The following is a 21,674-nucleotide window of genomic DNA, read 5'->3' as shown; positions in this document are numbered from 1 at the left end:
CTAAACGACAGCGTATTTGATCTCTGCTACTAAGGCAACACGAGTATTTGTCCAAACTAGACAGTATTTCCACTCACTGATGACTGGTTCATTGCAAAGCTGCACCCTTAATTCACTGTACTCTGCCTTTTGATTTTTTCCCAGCCTCTCAAAACTTGTTTGGCAAGAGACAGAGTTAAGATTAGCACAGGAATTGGCACGCGGCCTCTGCGATTACCTGTCTCAGGTAAGAACTGTCTGTACGCAGATTCCACAAAGGCCCGCGGCATCCGTGGCATGGCCTCGCATGATCTCTGCTAAAAACACAAGCCGCATGGAACAGGATGTCCCTGCTTTTTTTTTTTCAGGTCGAATACATGAATGAACATGTCAGACGATATGAACGAGTTCATCAAGTATTTGTCCTGGTCTTCCGTAGTCTGCATTTTGACGTTTGCATGCTAATATTAGTTTGCACCTTATGATCCCTGCAGAAAAACCGTCACATAGGTAATGTTTACCATGACAAATAGTGTTGATGAACAATTAAATTTTAATGATTAAAACCAGAACATATCGTTGCTTTCTAATGTGTTTAATGACATTCCAGTATTATTGATTGGTTTTTACCATGCCTTCAATTCAAAGCAAGCAATTTTCAGTAGAGACCCAATGGACCATTTTTAATTTAGCATACAAATACCTTTTGAAACATTGCAGGAAAGTGCAATGTTTCCAACTCAAACTCAAACTTTTACCACAAAACAAGTACATTTGAATGGTTTTGGTGTTTTGGCCCATTCTGTTAAGAGGGATTGGTTTTAACATGCCTTCACTATAAAGCAAACAATTATCAGTTGAGACCTATAGATCAATACGAAAAAATAGAAACCAACACAAAATCATTTATAAATGATTTTGTGTTGGTTTCTATTTTTTTCAGTTAGGTGATTTTTATTTTAAGCACACGAATACCATTCAAAATATTGCAACATGTGAAATTTCAACCATCAAAACCAGTACATTTCAACGGTTTCTATTGTGTTTTGGGACATATTTCATTAAAAGTTGATTGATTTTACTGTACCTTCAATATAAAAACAAAAAACGACCAGTAGAGACCCAAAGATCAATTCAAATTTCTATTATAACCATTAAAACCATTGCAAATTTGGTGATGGTTTGCATTGTTTTAATTCAGTTGGGTCATTTTCATTTTAGGCATACAAATACCATATAAAACATTGCAAAAGGTAACTTTTAAACCATAAAATCCATTACATTCCAATGTTTTTTAAATGTATTTTTTTCTGAATATTTCACTAAGATTGATTGGTTTTAATGTACCTTCAATATTAAAGCAATAAATGATCTGTAAAGACCCAAAATACCATTAAAATGTTTATAATAACCATTAAACCATTACAAGTTCTGTGATGGTTTCCATTGTTTTTTATTCAGTAGGGTCATTTTTATTTTAGGCATACAAATGCCATAAACACATTGCAAACCATCAAATTTGAACCATCAAAACCAGTTCATTTTAACAGTTTCTAATGAATTTTGGGACATATCCCATTAAGATTGATTGGATTTACTGTTCCTTCAATTTAAAGCAAAAGATTACCAGTAGAGACCCAAAATACCATTTGAAGTTATATTATCACCCTTAAAATCATTACAAGTTATGTAATGGTTTCCATAGGTTTTTATTCAATTGGATCATTTTTATTTTATGCATACAAATGCCATATAAAACAATGCAAACCATCACATTTTTACCATCAAAACCAGTACATTTCAACTGTTTCTAATGTATTTTGGTGAACATTTTTTATTAGGATTGTTTGGTTTTTAACAGAAAAAAAATTACCAGTTGAGACCCTGAGGATCATTCGAAATTCCATTATAATCATTTAATCAATTGCAAATTCTATTATGGCTTCTATTGTTGCTTTTTTCTGTATGGACATTTTTATTTCAACTTGTTAAATGTGTGTCAATCAGAAAGTGGTTTAGCATTCAATCATTTGCCAAACGAACATGCCGGAATGCCAATCCGGGTCATTCTGGCCTAATTTAGCCCTAGGCCGTCTGTCAGTAAACAACATTTTCCAGAGGTTATGTTTACACAGCGTTTGTTGAATGGCAATCACATTTATTGTAGTGCATCAGATGGGAAACAGTGTCTTCCCTTAGAAAACCATAAAGATTAATCATTAGTTGCTGCATGGAAGCTACTATCACTATGTAGTCTTAAAAATAATCTCTAAATCCCCTAGTTGGTGTATAGCTTAAAGATAAGGCATGTTCCCTCCTTAGTCCAAGGATATTGATTAAACACTCAGTTTCTTTATTTGAACACTGAGTCACCCACGGCCAAGATAAATGTTTAAAGCAACAATGTCAATATGCACTGCAGCGTTTGACTTGAACATGAGATAACAGTGTTTTGAAAGATTAATCGATTAGCAATCCCTAATGGCATTTCATAGAATCCTGTCATAAGTGGTGCTGGCTAATGCGCTAATAGTGTTGTTGACACTTGGAGAGCTAAACTTTGTTGTGTAACTCATCCAAAGCTATGATCAGACTTGATTTTGGCCTGGTGGACAATGAAATGTATTAAACGTGTTTAAACTCTTAGAATAACTGAGCAGTGTTGGGTAAAAAAGTCATATATTTTCACTTTAATGCTATTTCTTACGCGTAAAAACGAAACACGAGAATACTATAACAAATACTTCTCCATTACTTACTTAAAGTAACCCATTTATTTACTTTTCAAAAGTAACTTCAGATTGTAATAAATAATTTTTCCTCAAACACTGTTGCTACCTAGCAAAAATACTACAGTGAATGCCCTAGCAAAACTTTAGCAAACACGTGAACGTACATAGCATAACAACATGCTAAATACTACTTACAACATTCCAGAAGCAGTTTCTCTGAACACAAATATCAAGAAGCTACTTTTTAGCAACTACATATACAGTCTTATGCAAAAGTTTGGCCACCCCTGGTAATTTTCATAATTGCAAGCCATAGCCTGCTAGCCTTTCAAATCAGCAATTTCATTTTGATATATTTTATACCCTAGGGAAAAAGCAACATTTCAGTTCTGACATAACATTTATTTATTCAACAGATGCAAAGCAATTTTACAAAAACAAAAACAGACAGGTGCAAAAATTTGGGCACCCCAACGGAATAATGGTATTAATCTTTTGTACAGCCACCTTTTGCTGAAATAACTGCCTGTAGTAGATGCTCATAGTCAAAGATAAATCCCTGAATTCTTGCTGAAGGCAATTTGGACCATTCTTCCTTGCACAATTTCTCCAGTTCAGTCAGGTTTGATGGGTGCTGAGCGTGAACGGCCCTTTTCAAATCAACCCATAGACTTTCAATGATGTTCGAGTCTGGGGACTGGGATGTCCATTCATTGTATCATGTCTGGCCATAAATTCGTTGGTAGATCTGGAACAGTGCTTTGGGTCATTGTCTTGCTGAAACATCCAACCCTGGAGTAACTTCAGCCTCTAGACTGATTTCTGAACATTGTTCTTCAGAATTTTGCTGATACTAGGTGGAATCCATGTGACCTTTAACTCTGCCAAGGTTTCTAGTACCTGAGCTTGCCACACATCTGCACAGCATGATAGACCCTCCACCATATTTTGCAGTTGGGAGCCTGTTCTTCTTCTGGAATGCTGTGCTCTTTGTCCGCCATGCAAATTGTTTATGGTTGTGGCATCTGTCCACAGTATATTTTTCCAAAATGATTCAGGCTTGTCCAGTGTCCAGATGACCCTTTGCATACCTAAAATGACTCTTCTTGTTGGCAGAAAAGGCTTCTTCTGCATCAACTTCCATTGAGCTTTTCTTTTTTAAGAGTGCGCTGAACTGTGGAACGATGTACAATGACATTATTAGCTGCAAGATGTGCCTGGGGCTCTTTGGAGGTGGGCTGTGACCATTCTAACCATGCTTCACCCTTGCTTTTCAGATATTTTTCTTGGTCTAGCAGATTTTTCCTTCTCAAGAACTTGCCTTCCATTTTCTTACTATATTTCTGACTGTAGAGATTGAAACTTTAAACCTTTGTTATAGCTTTTTTTTTATCCTTCTCCAAATTCATGTTGATGAATTATCCTAGTTTTTAGGCCATTAGGAAGTTCTTGTGAAGTTCCCATGCTGCTACTTTCAGAAATTATCAAGAACACAGTTTTAGCGTAATAATGTTCTAAAAACTTCTAATTTTCCAACACACACCTAGCAATGATTCTTTAGCAAATATCACAGACACAGCATTGGCATAATAAAGTGTTAAACGCCACAGAATTTTAGAAAGCCTCTAGCGATAGCTAATAACACTCTTAGCAAAACTTTAGCAAACAACATGCTAAATGCTACTTACAACGTTCCAGAACACAAATATCAAGAACATGTTTTTTAGCAACTACATATATCATTCACATGCTAACAAAAAGGTAAACTTTAAGTAACAATGTGTTAGCAGTTTTGACTATATACATTAGCAGCACAGTAATATCTTAAAATCACAGTTAAGAAAGCATTGTTGCAAATATCACACTTAGCATAAAAGTTCCTAGCAAACACAAAGGACATGCTAGCAACACTTCAGAAAATATCAAGAACACAGTTTTAGCATAATAATGTGCTACAAACTACTCATGTCCCAGCACCCACCTAGCAATGACACTTAAACAAATATCACAGACACAACATGAGCATAATAAAGTGTTAAACACCACAGAATTTTAGGAAGCTTCTAGCAATAGCGTATAACACCCTAGCAAACCTTTAGCAAACATGTGAGCAAACATAGTATAACATGCTAAATGCTACTTACAACATTCCAAAAGCAGTTTCTCAGAACACAAATATAAGAATCTACTTTTTAGCAACTACATATGTCATTCAGATGCTAACAAAATATAAGCAGTTTTGACTACATTAGCAGCACAGCAATATCCTAAAACAGCAGTTAAGAATAGTCAAGAAAGCACTGTAGCAAGTATCACGCTTAGCATAACATTTCTTAGCAATCACAAAAAAACATGCTAGCAACACTTCAAAAAATATTAGGAACACGGTTTTACCATAATAATGTGCTAAAAACTTTTACTTTCCCAGTACCAACCTAGCAATGACTCTGAAAGTGTTAAAAGTGTTAAACACCACAGAATTTTAGGAATCCTCTAGCAAAAACCACCGTAGCAAAACTTTAGCAAACACACTTAAATTAGCAACATTAATGACTATTAAACAAATATCACAGACACAGCGTTAGCATAATAAAGTGTTAAACGCCACAGAATTTTAAGAAGCCTCTAGCAAAAGTCACCCTAACAAAAATTTAGCAAACACACTTAAATCAGCACCATAAATAGGTATTTTCATAAATAATACTTTTAAGTGCATATTTTTGTAACTTTGGTTCAATTCCATATTGTGTGTGTCATATTTATAGACATGCAGAATGAGCGCATTTCAATTAGCGTGTCATTTCAGCAGCCGTTTGACAGAAGCTAAACATATGTATGCCCTCTGTCTGATGTGCTATACCATTTGGTTTATACGTACTATTTTGGGTGATCTTTATGTGGTATATGTTATATTTAACTCTTTTCTTTCAATGAAAAAAACCTCTGCCCCCCCCTCATTCACTCATCCCGGTCCCTTTCTTGTGTCGAGCGTACCCTCTTATTTAAAGGGAATAATCTGTAAATTGCATGCTGGTTTAGACTTAATCATAACAACTCAAAGTAAATAGGTCACAATGAGTGCTTCTTTCTTTCTTTACCACCCCCCTCACCTCCTCCTTCGAGTCAAATGGAAAGCACATGTGTCTCCAGGGTTTATTTTTACTCCCCTTTAAAACGGTTAGAAGGCCTAGAAACCACTTCATGGCTTTAAAGGAGAGTGGTCGCTGTGCTGAGGGGACGAAATTATCGGGACGGAGCACACATGTCACCCTGGCGGTTTTCCTGCATTCCACCAAAGGACGAATTAAAGAAGGCAGATGGAGCCACAGAAGCATGAGGGAAATAGACTGTGGTTAGCATTAGCATTAGCGACATCCCTCAGGTGCACACCTGGATCTTTCACTTGAGTCAAGTAAAATTATAGCTAGAAATTATTCTGGCTACTTAAGAATTGAGAATAAAGCAAATTATCATGTAAATTAGCTTTACTAATGATTGCTAACATGCAGTGACATTTCGCTATTTGTGCTAAATGCTGCTTGCTGTATCTTTCAAGTCTTAAAATATACCAGTTTATCTGTTACAGAACAGCAGTTGCTTTCGGGCTTTGAACATGTTATGATTATGCAACATCAAACGATAATTGATAAACCGCATACCACATCTCTAACACTTGACAGACATTTACAAAACATCAAGGCTGCATTGGATGTACCTGGCAACGTGCTAATTTAAAGGACACCATGTTTAGGAGCTATTAAAAATAAGCTGTAGGCAGTACAAGCTGTACATGTGCTAATTGCGTTTGTATTTTCATTTAATCAGAGTTTCATAAAAACATTTATAAAGTAAAATCCTATGAAACATAGTTACCCCAAATCTGAAACGATGTTACAAACCAAACATTGAGGCAATCGACTTAGCTTCGAAAGTGTGCCATTTAAATTACTCTGTTTAATATTTTTACTCTGGTTGCTAAAAACTTCTTGACCATCCAACATGCACAGCAAGGGTGTTTTCATTGTTTTTTAGCATTTTATTATACACAATGTTTTTTGATATTTTTAGGGTGACTCAGTAAATGCTAAGCATTTGTTTCTAAGCGGGTTTTTAGCATTTTGCTATGCTAAGCACCATCATGGTATTTTCTAGGGGACTCTGGAAATCATTTCTATATTAAATGATTCCCATGGACTTTAACAAAGTAATCAAACTTGCAAATTTAAGCTTAAATAGCGTAACCGCTAATGCTAATGTTTAGTGGTACACTAAAAAAGAGACTAAAAGCCATTATGTGATGGGTTCTGAGATGCTGTGATTGAAGGTAGCTATTATGTGGTAAAGTCTATAATGTAAACACCTCCAGATACTCTAAGCAAGCACACATCAATACAACATAATTTCTGTGACAACAATACAACAATATTTACCACTTTTTTTATATTACTGTAAGGGGTAGCTTTTGGGTTGGGGTAGGGGTAGATGTTACTAAAACCCAATTTAATATATTATAAATAATTATCATAAGCATTTCGCTGGAGCTGTATCTCTTCTAGCAACAACCATGCATTGTTCATTTTAACTGACAGTTAGCCTTTTTCATAAAGCTTAATAAATAATATGACCCTCTCTTGATATTAAAATAATTGCTGACATTACTATAATGTTCAGGGAGATTGATATGTAGTTCCCAATGTATTCCGAATATTTTTTGCATGTGGCATTTTCGGGTTTTGTTAGGAAGTTGTTAGAGAGCTCTGAATGGTTTAGCATAACGCTTTGCTACATATATTCTACAGAAAATGATAACAAAATGGTTATTAGCATATTACAATGCTAAGTATATCTAGAGTGCTACTAATGGATGAAAATAAAGAATGTTTTTTAGTAAGCTAAGAGCATTAGATTTTATGAATAACAGATGTTTGCTAGTGTACTGGGTGATTGTTAGATGGTTTATAAGGAGGTAGTTTTTACTAGCATGTTTCTATGCTAGGGATGTCTTTGGTGTTTTTACTAGCATGTTTCTAGAGCAGAGTGCCCAAAGTAGGGCTCGTGGGCCAAAGTTGGCCCATTTTAACCTTTGGTTTGACCCAGCATCCCATCTGAGGGGAGAGTGAGAATGATAAACAGGGTTGGGGCAAATGCCATACCTGTCTACCATCCCGTTTTTCCCGGGATTCTCCCGTATTTTACTGTTCTATCCCGCTATCATTCCTTAAAGGTGTTTTCCCGTATTTCTCCCGTATTTTCAGTCTTTCTCTGAAGAGCCGAGCCTCCCTATAGGGAACCCATACCGCCAAACCACCAGGGGTCGCCCCTTGCTCTAAAACAAGAGTCTTCTGTGCTTTCGCTTTGTTCAGGAATGAAAACACTTACAAATAAATATTCAAAACGGCAAGGCTTCTTAAAAACGGCGCGATTCCATTTCCTTTTGATACAGGTGCCGTTGACCATCCTATACAATCCTCAAAACAGTCGTATAATATTACATGACTGTCAGTTGGCGTGCTCCATAGTAATAAACAGCTGTTTCCCTAACGGATTCTGCACACGCGATTTGAAGCTGAGAGAAAGTTTGGCGCGTGTTTAAACAGACATACACACATACTTAATAATAATAACATATAAGGATGTCGATCTTGGTGTTTTTTTTTTCCAAACACAACTTAAATGAGCATAAAAAGTTAGGAAAGCAGTCAAATGCTTTTCATTTTAACGTTAGATTTGTGCATTTTAAAAGTGACACCTCTTATTTAATGTAGTAAAAAAATCTTAATAAATGAGAGATTCATTCGTTGCTCTTTAATCAGAATGTAGTAATTTGGGGAATCTTTTTTTTGGGGGTGGGGGGGATCCCTTATTATGGTGGGCATATCCCTTATTTTCACATCCCAATGTTGACAGGTATGGCCTTTAACACAAAGATTGTTAATTCTAATTTGACATAACATTTTTTATTAGTATGAGGTCCCTTTCACCGCTGCTTGCAGCTTTAATTTATTAGTTTAATTGCTGAGCTGCTAAAAAGCTCACTGAAATGTCATTTTTTTAATTAAATGTTGTAAATAAATCAGATTTTTTTTTAAAATGTAAATACTGTCACTTGACGGATAGAGGACTATGCAGAAGACTTCGGCGAGCAAATCAAGGCAAAAACTAGTGTAATTCTGTTATAACTTAGATTTTTACTGTAAATAAGTTCATTGTAAAATGTAAAAAAAAACCTGTTAATATAAAGCAATGTTTTCTAGTCATTTTTAAATAGTATTAAATAAATTAGGAAATTACCCATGGCAACTATATTTACCTTGATCCCACTAGTCTCAATCAAGTTTGGTTTTTGACCCTTCATAAGAAAAAGATTGGGCATCCCTGTTCTATAGTCTTCTGCATGTTGACTATGTGACTATATTTATTTAGCACAATCCGTTGCTTTAATTAGTTGTCCTAAAAGTGTCCTTTGTAGCACACTGCATTTTAAAACCACCTTAAATTCAAGCTTGCATAGATATAAATGTAAATGTTCACATATTTGCTTGTTGTGTGTTTCAGACACCAAAATTTAATGACACTATTAAAATGAATTGTTTTAATGTGCAAATAAGCTTATGTTATCTTCTTAATTGATGCAATGTTCTCTTTTTCACAGGATTTGCAGTCACCTGAGGTGAAAAAGTCAGAGTTTGATGACGCAACTTTGTCTGAGAATGCATCATTAGCACCGTGACACATCGAATGCAGTTGATGATCACAAAGCCGTCATCTCACTGTCATGATACCAGTAAGTAAACCTGTAAAAGCCTGAGGGCATAGCAATCTCGGGGCATGCATGCAGAGATGTATTTCCCAGCAATACGCTCCAGGCTAATGTCCCAGATCAGGCAAAATTCTAAGCAGTCTTTTTACAATACATTAGAAAGTCACACACACACATACACGTCATATATGAAGTATTTAAATAGGATCTGTTTAAAATCTCTTCACCAGCCCAGCACTCCATAAAACTAAGGCCTTTCTGCTTATTACTTCTATATGTTAGTGGCTGCCATCCAATGGTCCCACATCAGTCAATACCACTATGCTGCTCTCGCTGAGGAATGACTGACTGTTCACGTCACAAAACCAGGTGTGCTCACACGCAAGGGTTTCCCTGAAAAAAAAAAGATGGTTGCTAGGCAGTAACGTCAGACAATAACAAACAGCAGGAGTCCCATGCACGCAACACCTATAGAGAGCCGAGAGGCACTTAATGTCCTGTGCAACTCAATACGCGAGTAATTGTATGGCATAAAAAGTAAACACGGGCCACGAGAAATTCCAGCACGTGCATAATTGGGATATTATTAACCTTTTTTTGGTTTCACAAACAGACTTGTGTTTTCTATAGAGAAAGGTTACGTCAACTAACCCAAATTATCTATACTAACAAAAACACTGAAAGCTGATAACTGCGAAAATTTTGTAGGAGTTTGAAATCTGGCTTTACGTTTAATTAATTAGTATCTCTCAACATTGGGTATTTAATTGCATAATCATTTCCTTTATTTTGACTTTTAGATTGTTTTCTAAGGGTTACGTCAATAAGCCCAAATTCTATGCTAACAAAAATATTGAAAGCTGATAACTGCAAATGTTGTTGATTTTGGAAGATTACGGAATTTGGCATTACGTTAAGGTTTCTTAGTACCTCAACTTCAGTTGTGTAATTGCATATTAATTTTCTTTATTGATTGTTTTCCAAAAATAAGGTATTCTATATGACAGGCTTACGTCAATAATAGCTCAAATTACATGTGTAAGAAAAGAAAGCTGATAACTCATTTAGTGTGATTACGAAATGTGTCACTACTTTGAACGTATTAGTATTTCTCAACATTCGCTATATAATTAAATAACTATTCCCTTTGATTGATTGCTTTCTAAAACCATTGTTTGCTATAGAGTTGGATTACATCAACCTAAAAACCTACTCTAGCTTGTATTTTTCTTACAATAGTATTTTAGTTGCATATGAATATTGCACTCTTTATGATGAATCGCTTAATGCCTTCCTTATTTTTAAATCACTTTTGGTGAAAGTGTTCGCTAAATTCACATTGTTTTCTGACTGGGTTACAGAAACTAGCCCAAAACAAAAATACTGATGACTATCACTGACAACTCTAAAGGTTTGTGTGAGATTTGTTGGTATATTTAATTCATTTATAGGCTATCACTGAACATTGACTCTGTTATTGCACAATAATTTAATGTATTTTTAAATTTAACTGTTTTTATAGGGCAGTATAGGACAAGTTATATGCTAACAAATATAACGAAAGCTGATAACTACAGGTGTAGTTGCATGATTTGTATATGATTATATCAATTTATCATTTAGCTCAAAGGCTTATGTGTTGCTAACACACTTGTAAAGGAACATTATTAATGTTAGCTTACAAAGTTGTGTTTCACTAAACTCCAATTCATAGTATAAACAAAAAATAAGCAAACCCATTCTGCTTTGCTTAAGCATATCCATTTGCTTGCTCTACGCTAGGAAAACCATAATTTAGGCTTTATTTATTCAGTGCATTCAGTGTTTTCCTTCACATAAACATTTTTCTTGGGATCTAATGTGTCTTCTTGAAAAGCTAATCTTGCCGCTAGCTGCGTGTCACCATCCAGAATTGGAGGGAGATTTCAAGTAGTATGTGGGGAACAGCGACCTCTACAGTATTGTTTTAGTTATGACACGTTATTCCAGAAACGTTTTTTTTGTTTTGTTTTTTGCATTTAGCTTCCTAGATATATTGGACATAGTAAACAAATCCTAAACATTTAAGGCTAAGTAATGCTAACACTTGTTTACAACCAAAAAACCAAGACAAAATGCCATTGTCTTATATGTGGAGTTGGGAAACCGAACATGTCTCACCGTAATCCCCTCATTACTCCAAGTATCAGACAAGGCGTTTACCAAAAGCTCTTCATCCTGTCTCTCTTGTGAAGAAACATGGCTATCTGTGCATGAGCGCTAAAGCCGCATTGACCACAAGCACCTCACATACCGAAGTGAGCCGCTGAGATTAGATAACCACACAATACTTGGGGGAAACGTCTGCTTGACAAAGTTCTGCTCAAACAATCATAATACCAGTATCAGACAGGCAAACACTGGGTCCTGACTTCTGAGATTTCTTCAGCGCTGCTCCTCCAGGAACATTTCCACAAGTTCAAAGCGTCAAGTGCAACTTTGGGTGTTTTAAACCGATAGGTCAATGACCCTTCTGCTGTGTATGTCCAGTTATGAAAAAAAGTTTGAGTATTAGTTTTTTGTTTTATTTAAGAAAATAAATAAAACAGACCTATCATTTCCCCCCGAAAATGATAGCCCTACAAAAAATCCAGCTTAAACCAGCCTAGGCTGGTTGGCTGGTTTTAGCTGGCTGACCAGCCTGGTTTTAAAGGGGTTTTGGCCTTTTCCAGGTTGGTTTCCAGCCATTTCCAGCCTGATCTTAAAACCAGCTTGACCAGCCTAGCCAGGTTGAAAGTCCAGCCAAAACCAGCTATGTCCAGCTAAATCCAGCTTGATCAGCCAGGTTTAAGCTGGATTTAGCTGGTCATTTTCCAGCCTCACCAGCTAAGACCAGGCTGGAAATGGCAGGAAACCAGCCTGGAAATGGCCAAAACCCCTCTAAAACCAGGCTGGTCAACCAGCTAAAACCAGCCAACCAGCCTAGGCTGGTTTAAGCTGGATTTTTCAGCAGGGCTAGGTCATCAGAATAACAAATGTTTTCATTTCTGGTTATAAAAAAAACAAAGTTATTGAACCAAATATTGATTTATTAACCCTTTTGAAGTTTTGAAATTGTTATTGTGTATTTAAACATCGCACCTTTTTTGTTAATTTAGCCCCCCTAAAATCATTTAATTGATTTTACCTTTGGAATAAATGTTTTAATGTTAAAAATGTATTTAATATTTGCTCCAAACATTACTAAATATCATATATCCAGAGAAACAGATAATTTTTAAGTTCTCTTTAAGAAAATAATTATTTAACACATCATGTTTTTTCCTGGAAATAATATTTCTAAAGGAGCTGTTGACATTGAATTGAATAAGATTTGGGTAAAAACCCAAACAATACAAAAGTAAAAATATAACAAAACAAAATAAAATATACAGAAATGTGTATATAATACATTATATATAATACTTTTTTGGTGATGGCAGCTTAAAGATGGCAACTTTTGTATTTTCTATTCTATTCAAGTCTGGCTGGGCCATTCTACAGCTTGATTTTCTTTCCTTGGCTGTGTTTTGGATCATTGTCTTGCTGAAATGTTCACCCTGGTTTCATCTTCATCCTCCTGCTAATGTAGATGTTGGACTGAAGTAGTGAATGTTAATTTACAATGATGAACGACAGAGGATTGCTGAATAACTACTGAGAGATTTCAGCTACTGTCTGGGCTTTCCATGTCTTTCAACACCTTCCTTTCTTCATGTGTTCAGTACTTTTTCCCTGTGTCATTTCATTTTATCAAGCATAACTTGATTTGTAAACTAATACATTTTGAAATATGGATTTCTTTGGTTGTTACCAACATCCAGAGAAAATTTCAAGTCAACAGCACCTTAAAAAATATGTTTTCTGAGAAAAATGGTGATGGATCCGCTATTTATTTTCCCTGCTGTAAATCAACTTCTTTATAAACATGTTCGTGTATGCATTTAAAACTATTTTACTTATTCATTAATAGCATGCTTTTAAATGTCTTTTTTTTAAATGTTGTCCATTATTAACTGTGATGATTCATATAATATATATAACTTTGTTTTTCCCCATAGAGATTGCCACGTTATTTTGTATCACGAGAAAGAGTAAAGGGAATATTTCAGTATACTCTTCCTCTAATATAGAAATTTAAAAGCAACCTCTTGCAAATGATACAAAATCATATTGTATTATAGTAAACGGAGGTCAGATGTGTAATCAACAGCATGTGCACAAGCTGAATCAGGTGCATTCACACAGAAGCTTGCTAATTTCCACCTCTTTGTGTCTGGACACCAGTGCTTTCCCATTCATTGTGTCCTGTCTTTATTTCATATCCGAGAAGAGCCTGGCAGACAGAAGCTTCAAACCGCTTCCTCCACCGCATTCCAGCGCTCCTAAATACGCCACTTCACAGCGCAGGAGGTGACATTAACTTTATGCGGCCTGCTGACCTCAGCTCCTGAAATAGCCATCCATGGTTAGCTGGAAGGAAAAGCGCATGTAGGACATTTTCCCCCAATTCATCCCCACATACTTCACTATGCATTCTAAAGTAAAGCAATTTACAGATGTGCTAACTCTATACGGAAAGTATTTATTGTCTAGAAGCGAAAAATATGTCGGTTATGCATAATCAACAGATTATCTTGCTTATTTCTTTGTTAGATCTCGGCTAGCTAATGCCAAAAACCGCCACGGCTGGCTAGATAGCGCTTTTGGACGCGATCTGAATTGCAGTGGAAGGATAGATTGGGGAGAATCAGAACATTACTTTGGATCCAAAACATATGTAAATAAGAAATTAGCGTGTACAGCACCTCCTCGGAGCCCAGAGCAACAATCAATCTCTCAGCAATCAAGCCAAGATGAAACAAGGCCCAGATGGAGCTTAGCGCAGGCTATTCATCACGTCGCTAAAATCCAAACCTGTCATTAGCGGAGACAATAGCTGGAAGTGTCAAAAACCTATCCGTAGTTACAACCTGAAAACTGTTAAGAACGCTTGAATACAGCACTTTATGGTAACTAATTTACTTGTTCAATAGTGGTCAGTGTCATCTAGTTTGATGTTTTTTTTATTTATAAATGTTTTTATTAATTGTCAGGTATTTTAATGCACATGCAAAACCAGTCTCAGCTATACAGTAAGTAAATAGGAATTATACAAACAAGTAAACAAATTAATACATTTAGGTTAGGGTCTAGCACTGTAGAATAGAAAATCAGGAGAAATTATTAATTTAGTGCCAAAGAGGTGTCCATAACTGCCAAAAGTCATAAGACTTTTGATGTATATTTGTAGGTGAGTTTCCCGAGTGGAAATAGCGTACATACTTAAGAAAAAAGAGGGTTTTCGAGGAGATGACCACAATAAAAGCAAACATTTATTTGCCAAACAAGTTTGATGGTTAAGTTTTTTTTTTTCATTATTTACCTTATAATTTTAGCCCAACCAGCAAAACAGCACCTTGCTAAGCTAGCTAGAACCTTTGTCCATTTGAAAATGTTATTTTTCATCATAGTTTTTTTCATAGTGGACTTTATTTTTTGCACATTTAGCGCACACACAGCCAAACACAGTCTTTTATAGTATACTACTCTATTTGATAGCTTGTGCAAACATTTGCAGACAAGATTTATCCTTGCCCAGTGTCTTGGCGTTTTCTTTTTACAATTAATTGGCGATAAACATTTAAAAATTCTAAGTTACATTAATTACCTCACACAATGCCCTCATCAACATTCAATTTTGCCGTCTTCTGTAGTCTTATATTGTTCCATCTTCATTTATTTTCCAGATGTAAATTGGTAGCCTGGAAATACATGCTCTAAACCAACACAATCTCACAGCCATTCGTAATTTTTTTAATTTAGTGGCTAATTCGTATGTATCCGTAAGATCTCAGTAATGGTTGGGTTTAGGGGTGGGTTGGGTGACATGCCTCCTTTTGTAAATCATACATTTTCGTTTGACTGAACTCGTATGAATTAGCTATTAAACCGACAAAGCGTAAAATACTTACGTTTCCTTGTGCGATCAGGCTGACCTCGATGTATATATTTTTAAACTCGAAAACCATATAACTGACTGCCTTTTCCAAATCAAGTGAACAATTATAGGCCGTTGTTGTAAGCATCAACAATTTATGAATTTATCAATTGAGAAATCTAGAAATTAAGTAAAGTGTAATTGACGACAGGAAATTGAATTATTAGATAAATAATGCACACCTGAGGTGGTTTTATGGCCATGACACTAAGTGGACCTGTTACACTATGGTTGTGCATTATTTTCAAATAATTCAATCAACAGGAGCTTATTCTACAGTTACAACAACTAAAGACACAGATGCTCAGATGTTGTATTTCAAGATACTTGTCAGGTTTTTGTCCTTAACCTGCTTCTTTTTGTAGCACTAGTTTCTTGCGCATCTCATCCAAGGCCTTCTCTTTTTTTTGGATGAGATTATTTTATAGTTTATATTTAATCTCACTCTAATCTTGGAATTAATCTAGATTAAATTGGCTCATTTGAATTCTGCCAAAGGCATTCAGAATATGTGTGCTACAGTAATGACTAAAAGTAGGTCTTTGAGAACAGATTTCTTAAGCCAGGTGGCACATTAGACCATGGGCTCATCTCCAGTTTCTAAAATGCATCACAAACTGCATGAGAAACTGTTCTACTATGATAATTAGTGATGAAAATAAATGATGTTCAATGAGATGTACTTGTGTTTACTAACTGTTTATTCGGTTAAACATTTTTAATTTTGAACTGTAGGCCTGCATAAGCCCCAAACAGCGATTATTTTATTTATTTACTTTTGACTACCTTAACTGAACTAAACAGAAACGGAATTATGACATGTGGAGTGAGCATATATAAGTGGCATTACTGAAGTAAACACCGCAATCAAACTATTACCATCATGTAGGACTTTTCGCCATATTTTCTGACAAGATACACACATGCGGTTTTTAGTAAAGGACCACACACACACACACCTCGTGAAATGCGGAAGTTTTTTTCTTTCCATTTGGCATGAGTTATTAAATTCCATAACACTCTCACCAGTACCTACTCCTTATTTGCGTTTGATACTCCAGTTTTTCATCATTGATCAGATTCACTCTAGTGAACTGCATCCATGTTAGCATGTCACGTTTGATGTGGTAATTTCACAGTAGGAATACACATAGGTTCAAAGACTTTTTCTTGCCACCTACAGTGCAAATCGGCCAGGTATACATTTGCGCTAAAATATCAAACTGAAAGTCATCATAGCCTGCGTAGAATAGACCCAGCTCCCAAAACAACTTTGAGAATAGATTAACGGAAATTTTTTTTATCTCCCGATAAGAGTCTCGCGTTAATGCCGATAACAGCCCACCACTAATTTTTTTATAGTTGTTTAATCATTCAGTTTAGTGATATGAAATATAATGCGGTCAACTAATTTAGCTACAAGGTTCTCTGAAAATAATTGCACACCTTAATGTTCCTCAGCCAATCAGAAACAAGAATTTAGCAGCCCTATAGTATAAAAATCTTCCCATAGTTTCTTACCAAAATTCTCAATGCAATCTCACGGCAATTCGTAACTTTTTGATTTAGTGGCTAATTCAAATGAATTCGTACGATCTAATACATACAATTTAGTACGATTTTGCTTATCATCCAATGATGGTTAGGGTTAGGGGTGAGGTTGAGTGCCATGCCTCCTTTTTAAAATCGCACATTTTCATTCGACTGATCTGAAACGACTGAAACGAATTTGTATGAATTACCCCCCAAAAAAACTGACAAAACGTAAAATACTTATGTTTTCTTAAAGAACAAACTAAAATACTATATGACCTAAGAACATTTATACAATGATTTGCTGCTCATTCATTAGAAGCAGCAGGGTTACATATCCACCTAGCCTTGCTAGCATGCTAACTAGTCTAATAGATATAGTTTTTACACTCTATGCTGTTTTCTACTGACGCTGTAATGCATGACTGGAAATTTTTCTCAATCTTCATTTTTTTATATGATCTTGTAATCATTCTTGAGGACGTGTGTGGAACAGCTGTATTGAGTTTCAGCCGTTAGGTTTGAGCCAAGTCTTTAGCGCTATCTGCTCTGGGATCTGGAGACCAAGCGCTGGAGGTGAACCTGATGTCCGGCCCAGGCTCAAACAATGGGCTGCGTGCACGTGTTTGCCATTGGATTTGTCACAGCAAGAACAAACCAGCTGTCGGAGGAGACCATGTGGGGAAGGTTATAGTAGATCAAGTGTGCAACGTTTGTGTAACAATAACAACGAAAGGTTGCCATTAGGTTTTATTAGCGCTGTAGTGTGAAGGATTACGTGCTGACAGTTAGCCATTCCCTTATAGGCTTACGGATATCTGGCTCTCGTTTGCTTGTAAAATACGCGTGTTTAAGAGCAATTAAGGGCATGTGTGTATGGAAATTTTAGAAACTACTTCAACTTATGCTCATGAATTCATCACGTTCATCAAATTACATCAGTCTTTGTCTATATATATCTAATAGACGAGGCATTTCTCCTCATATACGTCTAGACAATAGGTCTAAATTGCTGTTTCCTCTTTCCCAAAAGGATCCTCTGAAATGAATGTCTGCTGAGCCATCAAACAAACCGGCTTCCTGGAGGGGCTGCGAGATGAGAACATTAAAAAGGCTGAAACAGGATGGTTTAGCGTTCAGGGGGTTCGTCGCCGTAATTGGTAGGTAGAGTTCTGCAACCTCGACTAGATGATGGAGGAAGGTTTGTAATTTGGCCCAGTACCACAACCCTTCCCCCCTAAACCCAGTACAAAGCGTTCAGGGGGAAAATTAGAGATGAGTCAAAAATGCACATGCAGACGATGATATTTTGGTGCTGATCTCTGCATTTTAGTTTTTTAGTATTAGGTGTTATGTTCAGTGTCTTTGATGTAAAAACAAGACCACAATTAAAATGATAGTTCTAAACATGATTCTTCTTTGATTACCCTCAAGCTGCAATATGGACAAGAGGTTGTATGATACTTTTTTTTAAGGAACAAATGGTCATTATTTGAGATTAATCATTGCCTCAAAGCAAGAAGGTCGCTGGTTCGAGTCCTGGCTTGGCCAGTTGGCATTTCTTTGTGGAGTTTGTTCTCCCTGTGTTTGTGTGGGTTTCCTTCGGGTGCTCCCGTTTCCCCAGTCCAAACACATGAGCTATAGGCGAATTGAATAAACTAAATGGTCCGTAGTGTTTAAGTGTGTGTGAATGAGTGTGTATGGTGTTTCCTAACACTGGGTTGCTGCTGGAAGGGCATACGCTGCGTAAAACATATGCTTGATGGTTCATTCTGCTGTGACGACCTCTTAAAATTGAGACTACGCTGACGGAAAGTGAATAAATGAATCAATGTCTTATGTGGGAATGATTCAGCTTTCAATTTGTGGTTTTATTAGTTCAGGTTTTGTGAAGTAACTTGATTGATGAAAATCATTCTTAATTTGTGTATTGGACCAATTGTTCAATGAAAAGAACATTTTCAAATGTACCATTTATTAACTGATCCGGTTCAATCCTCTGAATCAGTTTAACAGTTAGTAAAGCTATTTGATAAAATGTGAATAATGAAACCAACTAGAACGTTTTAAGTTGATATGGTCATAGTAATATTAATTCATAAAAAACACGTTTACCACACATTTGAGCTCCAAAAATAACAAACCAATTTGTGAATAAATCCATATGATTAATAAATAACCAGTTAAAGAGATGAATGAATTATTAAATCAGATTGTGAATTATAACAAGAGTTCTAAAACTTCAAAGTATGATTTGCTCATTTATCTAGTTCAGAAGTTCGACTCTGTTAAATCCGTGATTTTCTGTCAAATAAAAGCGATTAAACGATGACCAAATTATGCATTTTTTGTTTGTCGACCCATTACAGGATAGGGCTGCACAATATTGGAAAAATCTGACATTGTGATATTTTGTTTTGCCGCAATATATTGCGAAATAAATAAAGGTTCACCAAATGACTTGAATAGCTCTATTTGGAAAGATTTCATTCATTTAGATCAACTCGGATGATCAAGTCTTTTTTAATGCAGTGCATCTGCATAAATTATAATCAGTTACAAGCAAAAATAAATAAATAAACAGTGCTTTTTGGTTACAGAAATTGAACAATCAAATGTAAAATAACATGGTCATCATTGTATAAATAATAAAAAAAATATTTTTTTTTTTAATATCTTCATGTTTAACTCTTTAATAAATCATATGAACCTGTGATGTGACAATTGTGGATTACACATTGAATTATCGATGCTCAAACGATATATTGTTCAGCCCTAACCGAGGATAACCTGATTAATATAACATATTTTTTTAAAATAAAACTATTGTCTAATGAAAAAAAAAAAACGACATGGAAAAAACACCATGAACTGTCTGTATGTCTTGTGCACATTTTTTCAATTTGTCTGATGTTGTAGTATGATTTGTAGAACGATGCATGCACATGCTTTAACTTATATTTTAGGTAATCATTCAATGAAATGACCTGTCTAATAAACCAGTTCTGAATATTATTAACTATAATCCACAGCTTTGACTAATGGTACATTTATTAAAGGGAAAAACGTTGTAAATAATGTTCAGTTTCTAGCGCAGACTGATCATTTCAGAAGACTTTAATGTATCACCATGAGCCAAAGGCCATGTTTTTTTATTCTTAAAGATAAGGCATTCGTTAGCGTCCTGACCTGCCATTATTTCATTTTTAAAATGTTACACCAAAGAAAAAGTCACCTTGAATGGCTTGAGAGTTAGTAGGCTAATTTAAAAAAAAAAATGGCAGGACTATCCCTTTAAGGAACTGTAACAGAGTGGCTCTTAAAAACTTGTTTTGTTTTGGGGTTTTTCTGTAAAAAATCTTATATCATAGAAATAAGCATGAATCAACATGGCGCAGCTGACAAAAGTGTTAAATCAACTTCTGTCCTCCTCAATCTCCTCAAGGTCTGTGAAATATTTGCAAACATGTGGCTGTTGTCCTTATTTTCAGTAAATTGGTGCCGTCAGTAAATGAAAAACAAGTTGAGCCATAAGCTGTTGTTTGATTGTTGCATGTCGAACCATCACGAGCAGGAAACCCGCCATAAATCGAGAAACAATAATCACTTTAATTGCTTTGCTATTGCGCCTGCCAATATTTTGAGTGTCTTTCTCATATGAGCGTTATGATATGAGGATTTCAGCAACCTGAAGCATGAAACTGGAACATAAACATGTAGTCGTGTGTTTGGGGTCCCGCGGGGCAGCGCAGCGTTCGTCATCAGTGACCCCTCAAGTTGTAAAGTTCAAAACTATTGGCAGCCGCTCCGGCCGCGGGAGCGCGCTCGCAATATTACGCCCTTATCCCCCTTGAGCTTTCGGTTTTCTCCTCATTGTTTTCTTCGCCTAATGTCTATTTCAAGAGATAAAATCAGCGTCTGCCTTTTCAGTGTTTTCTTTCTCTCCGCGCATTTGGTCTCGCGCGATGTCACGGGGTTAACGTCAACTCCGATTATGAATTATGCCCATAACTCACCGGGACTTCCCGCTCCGGTCGCCTAAATCAGCTTTTATCAATGTTGGACACTGACAGGAATTCCAATGGGATTTTGTCTGGGTAAAAAAAATAACAAGCAGACACTTTGAGGTGTCAGCAGTCTGTTTAATGTGCTACACTGCGCATTACTGGAATAGTTTAAGAACATGGGATCATTTTGTTCTTAATAAAATAAACGTTTCATGGATGTACTACACTGTAAAACGTTTCACATTGTTTAAACTCACAAACTCAAGATCACAAACCCAGTGAGAGTCAACTCAACTTAAAGAGATTCTTTGTTTCAACCTAAGATGTTGAGTTTTAAAATAGATTGTAAAACTCAACATCTTAAGTTGAAACAAAGAATCTCTTTAAGTTGAGTTGACAACTATTTAAACTTGAGTTTGTAAGTTTAAATAATGTAAAACATTTTACATGTTATACAATATTTGGTTATTTTTAATTAAGAACGAATTAATGTTTACAGGTCTAAATCTTGTTATTATTTCATTCATATGTTAATTTTCCTTTGGCTTAGTCCCTTATTCACAGGGGTCGCCACAGAGGAATAAATTGCCAACTATTCCAGCATG

General features: G+C 35.8%; 1 long non-coding RNA gene across 3 annotated transcripts in view; it reads left to right on the top strand.

Annotated features, from left to right (window-relative positions):
- The window catches only part of LOC137488916 (uncharacterized), a 54,686-nt gene that overhangs the window by 10,391 nt on the left and 22,621 nt on the right, over positions 1–21,674 (top strand). For 2 of the 3 annotated variants that reach the window (XR_012397528.1, XR_012397529.1), the window contains exons 4-6: positions 145–226; positions 9,364–9,495; positions 18,096–18,222. This is a non-coding gene — a long non-coding RNA (uncharacterized lncRNA). Of the gene's footprint in view, positions 1–144; positions 227–9,363; positions 9,496–18,095; positions 18,223–18,496; positions 19,899–21,674 lie in introns of those variants that run through there. The other variant, XR_012397527.1, reaches the window with a different exon arrangement.

Source organism: Danio rerio, chromosome 22, assembly GCF_049306965.1.
Source record: "Danio rerio strain Tuebingen ecotype United States chromosome 22, GRCz12tu, whole genome shotgun sequence".
Lineage (NCBI taxonomy): Eukaryota > Metazoa > Chordata > Actinopteri > Cypriniformes > Danionidae > Danio > Danio rerio.
This window is presented reverse-complemented; position numbering and strand designations above follow the sequence as displayed.